At 35.6% G+C, this 5,547-nt stretch overlaps 1 protein-coding gene across 1 annotated transcript in view; it reads right to left on the bottom strand.

Annotated features, from left to right (window-relative positions):
* Positions 1–4,015, bottom strand: part of LOC121879223 (zwei Ig domain protein zig-8-like) — a 69,447-nt gene extending 65,432 nt beyond the window's left edge. The window contains exon 1 of the mRNA XM_042385820.1: positions 3,913–4,015. The gene's annotated coding sequence lies outside the window, so the exon portion shown is untranslated. The remainder of the gene's footprint in view (positions 1–3,912) is intronic.
* Between the last annotated feature and the right edge of the window lie 1,532 nt (positions 4,016–5,547).

Below are 5,547 nucleotides of genomic sequence, written 5' to 3'. Positions count from 1 at the left end.
CAAAGTTTCGCCCCATTATTTTTAGTGTATAGCAGCCTAACAAGATGCTATACTAAAATTCCTAATATACACGAAATTCCAAGAAATATATATGAACGCAATTATATTAACTCAATTTCTATATTAGTTTCTATCTCTTTTATTTCACATGTGTTCTATTTTATTTTCTTCTTTAATCTCTATTTTGTTTATTCATAATTAAGTTCTTTATTTTCTATATTAATTATTTTCCTCATTTGTACCTCGATCAAACTGTTAGTGTGGATCATATCGTAATCATTTTAATATATAGTTACATTCCTACAGCTAAACTAATTCACATGTATATAATTTATTTTATTTATAATTTCTACTCCTAATCGCATCGTCTAATATCGTATTGCTACTTTTCCATCATTATTCTCAACTACCAGCAACATTCATCATCATACTCACAAACATTCATCTAGCGTAGACTGTGGATGTTGTATATTTTACCAGTAGCACTTTCCACACAACACACCTCACACACGGTTCTCTCTCTGTAGTGATTCTAACTTTGCCGGTCCAGCTGTCATTTCACGAGTTGTATCTTAAATTATATGCTTAAATCTTTCATCTGGTCAGCACCGTGTGTGTGTGTGTGTGTGCTAAGAAAAACAAAATGTGTGTGACTCTTTACAACATCCACAACGTAGAACTGACCTGTAGGTTAATAAAGTAATATTAACTACAGAGGGAAATTTATTATAATTTAATATTCACAGTTATTCCAGGTAGTGAATGTGTACTGTAATGAACTGGGTCCAGAGATATAAAAGTGAAGATTAAAGGTTAATATCCAGACACCCACACCTGACGCCACAACACTCGCACTTAATTAAACAGGTAAAGAAGAAATGAATGAAAAAAAAAAAAATGAGGGAATAGACCTAAAATTACGTATTAATTTATTTAAAAAAGAAATATGGAAGAGATATGGAAGGAATAAATGAGATGCAAAAAGAACAGAAATATGTTGTGTTATTGACATAGTTATCCTTTAACATAATAGGTGGAGTTGACTCTAAGTTATTAATAACACCTCACTATTATACAAACTGGATATGTTTGTATAATAGCTAAAACAGGTTAATAAGCGACCCATATTAATTTAGCTCTTTAATGAGGAGATGTGTCGAGGGTCTGGGGATACAGAATTCAGGAAACAGTTGTCTGGGCGCTGCAGCAATATGTTGGGAACAATCGGTACTTGACTGTTGGGTTATTACGGGAAATAGTGAGAGTTATTGCTCAATTAAAGGTCAACTTCATACCCATTTTTTCAGTGTTATTATGATCGCTGTTCATAAAATTATTAAAACTAGAATTTTTTCCCATAACAAAGGTTTAAAGTAAAACCTTTTTCAAAAGACCAAACAAAAAATCCTTTAATTGGACCTCAGGGGGAGGGCTTCGGCGTGACGTCACAGTCGGTGATCGCCCAACAACAACAGAGTCTCAGCAGGACTTAACCTGCCTCTAAGGTGGTCAACACCGAGGCTTACACGTCTTTGAAGGGAACCAACCAAGTTACAATCCTACAAAGTTTCAGCAAAAACTGACACAAAGTTTTGAGCAAGAAGTTCTTTAGTTTTCTTCCGCTTACATTACCAGCCGCCATCTTGGGTGTTCTCCGGTAACACTGGACACAGTTTTGAGAGCAAATTATTAAAGAACATTTCTTAAGTGTATCTAAAAAGTTGAGCCGCTAGATTTTTTTGTAGACGGAATTAAAAATATGATAAGTTTATATACGGACTGTGGACAGATGGCCGGCCATAACAATAGTTGAGATGGACGAGCGAAGTTGCAATTTATTCAGTGTTCATAAATTTGGTCGACAGCAGCGGACGACTCCATCAAACTGACGCTAGAAATGATTTTATTATTTTACCAGTTAATCATATTTACGAAAAAAAAAAATAAAATTACTTTCCTCTTAATTATCCATAATATCAATTAGTTATTTCAAAGACAAATTTCATTATGTCTTCAAAGAAATTAATTAGATAATACTGACTGATGCATTAATAAGGAATTAGATTTAATTTTAGCCAAACCGAAAAAGACTGTACATATATACAGAGATAACTGTTTCACGTGATATCTGCTAAAAACTTCATTAAAAAAAATATAAATAACTTATCTACTTCAGTCCAATCTTCAATAAATTATCCATATTTTACTGAAATACGATAACTTTACATAATGGTTTTTTTTTACTCATGAATATGCCCTGTTTAATTACAGTGACCTACAACATACAGGAAATTCTAAACAAAATCCCAAATATTTAATATAAAGAGCAACTGAGTGACATAAAGCAGACGTCAACGTTCTTTATCACTTGTTCCACTTAAGCATTAATTCCTCATATGACGCCACCAGCCACACAGAAATATCAGGAGATTTTTCGTGTCAATTTATATTTTTCTCTTAAATATTGAAAAAGTGGTGACATGTTCTGCGTCTTATTGAAATCTTGAAATGTTCTAACAATACCTATGTAAAATATTGAAAGATATATATTAGTATTTCATACTTTCATTTCTTTCTTAACGTTAGATTTATAGTTTATCTTTGTATCCAATATGTTAAATAAGTCGCTATACCAAGCTGTTAGTTACTGCTCTCTAAGTGTCTGAGAAACGTGGTTAATATACTAAACAAAATATATTATACACCTTATACTGATAAACGTGAGACGCTCTTCCTTCGGTAAAGATAATAATTATTTTTTTATTTTATATATATTTATGAAGGAACAAATTTGTATAATTTTAATGTATTATGTATAAGAATAATTTTGTATTATTTTACTGGATTATATATGAGCATCACTGTATTTTTCTTCATTTATGTATCAAATTGTATTTTTCTTGTTTATTGTTTATCTCTGTACTTATGTAACCAACTTTGTTTCTTCTGTAAATATGTTCAAGTTTTTTAAGAATTTCTCCCGAGTAAGTTGAGAATATATGAATGTTTTACCATAATTCATTTTTTCCTTGATTCGGGGAACAAAAAAAATTCCCTTCTATATATTTTTCACAGCAAGAAAATATATAATATATTTCTTTTAATGTAATATTATAGGAATTGTTTCATTAACGAAGTACAAAATTTTACTTTCTCCTCAACTCCATTCGGAAAAATTTAATTATAAAGAAATAGTATTAGGTTCAATTAGCTGAAATTTAAAATAGAACTGTTCATGGAGCCAGACGTACAGAAATATGCAAAGTGTCTGTGATTACATTCCGTTGATTTTAAAGATTGTATAGAAAATTTACATACGGCTATCATCTTTACCATCTTCCACGTAAATGGGATGGGGAGATATGAAGAAGGAAAACCAAGAAAATGTGGAAATGATAAAGAAGGAGATGAACAAATGAAGAGAGAAGTAGAAGAGAAGTGTAATAAAAAAGACAAAGTTGAAAAACACAAACACTTGCATACTGAAAATATATAAAACTTAAACCATCATCCTTAAAGGGTTATAACTTAAACCATCATCCTTAAAGGGTTATAACTTAAACCATAGTCCTTAAAGGGTTATAACTTAAACCATCAACCTTTAAAGAGTTATAGTTAAACCCTCGTCTTTAAAGGGTTATAAGTTAAACCATCATCCTCAGTGCCATAGCTTAAAACATCGTCAATAAAGGAATAGAGTGAAATAGTGAACTCAACTATGACCGTAACGCTACACAGTGTCGCTAAGAGAATTCAGTGTAGTAACGAGTCACCAGCTCAACACAGCGACACATACACACCGATTATACACAAGTCAGATGTTCCAACAAGCGATCTTTGCTATACTCACACACACACACACACACACACACACACACACACATCTTAGAGACATAAAATCAATGGCCTTACCGACGACGTAGGCAGTCGTGACGGTGTGTAGGCCTGCCAGCGTCACAAGAGTCACAACACCCACCACCGTGCTTCCTCTCAACACACTCCTCGTTGCTCTGTGGAAAGAATAATGGTGTTAGGAATGACAGTCAAGAATTATGTGAGGAATGGCAGCAATAAATTATGTTAGGAGTGATAGAAAAAGTTTACGTTAGGATTTATAGTAAAAAAGATGGAAGGAATGACAGCAATAAATTATGTTAGGAGTGATAGAAAAAGTTTACGTTAGGATTTATAGTAAAAAAGATGGAAGGAATGACAGCAATAAATTATGTCAGGAGTCTCAGCCATAAATCGGATTAGGAATGACAGCATCAATAGACAGTGTAATTACCACTGCCACAGCCATCTGCTGCCCTTGTCAGGTAAAACAAATGACTTGAATTAGATCTAGAAAACAGAGAATAACCCAAAAGGTGCTAAATCACATCTCCTGTTATGGAACTTGTACGCTCCCCCACAACCATCATAAACTTCCTCAGGTGTAAATTATCACCTTTAGTAGCGTCAAGCTGTAGGTAAAATGTGTACTGTGTGAACATGATTATGGTGGGACTTGTGTGTACCTGTCAGCGTGATAACGTACTGCTTATTATCACTAGTGGGTGACGATGAGAGAGCCGGGCTAAAGCTAGCCACGGTCGCCAGGCCCACTAAACACGTTTTGAAAAGCTACAAAACAAATGGAATATTCAAATTACGTCGTCCAAACAATCGGGTCTTGTCGCTGGGAATAAAATTGTTCCAACCGATATTGGAGTTTCCGGAAAATAACCAGAACTTTTTTTTTTTTGCTTCAAACTAGACAAAAATGGCGTTGGTTCCAGTGTAGACGATCAGTATTACGAGAGCAATACATTACTGAGGCCTGATGACAAAGCTGGAGTTGTGGCGGTGATGATGTGGAAGAGGACTGGAGGCGGGGTGTGTGTGTGTGTGTGTGTGTGTGTGTGTGTGTGTGTGTGTGTGTGTGTGTGTGGCTTCATTATATAAGCTATCCACCATTTCACACTCCTCTTCATCCACTTTCCTCCCTGTCCCCATCATTCCCATCCCTCCCACACCAACCCCCTCCCCCTCTCTCCCATCCCTCCCACACCAACACCCTCCCCCTCTCCCATCCCTCCCACACCAACCCCTCCCCTTCTCTCCCATCCTCCCACACCAACACCCCTCCCCCCTCTCTCCCACCCTCCCACTCCCCTCTCTCACCCACCCCTCCCACACCTCCCCCACAAACACAACATAATTCCCACAACCTCCTTGGCCACAACACGTAACCTACATTGTTAGTTCTGCTGCACTGGGTTCCTGGTATCTTACAGTCACCACCTTATTTACAAGGCGGAATTACCTTCTATGTACTTTATTTACAAGAGAGAGAGAGAGAGAGAGAGAGAGAGAGAGAGAGAGAGAGAGAGCCAACAGGAAGTATTCTACCATTATGAATACAGCCTCGGAGAACCGTGTATAAAGAGGTCAACACTCGACTAATACCCCCCAGCAGCATAACAAAAGCTCCCAGTAACTTTTTTATCAATAGCTATAAATAATTTAATCATCAATATGAAATCCATAGCAAATTAGATGACC

Source organism: Homarus americanus, unplaced genomic scaffold (assembly GCF_018991925.1).
Source record: "Homarus americanus isolate GMGI-L3 unplaced genomic scaffold, GMGI_Hamer_2.0 scaffold19824, whole genome shotgun sequence".
In the NCBI taxonomy this organism is placed as follows: domain Eukaryota; kingdom Metazoa; phylum Arthropoda; class Malacostraca; order Decapoda; family Nephropidae; genus Homarus; species Homarus americanus.
Note: the sequence above shows the minus strand (reverse complement) of the source record. Positions and strands in the feature narration are given on the sequence as shown.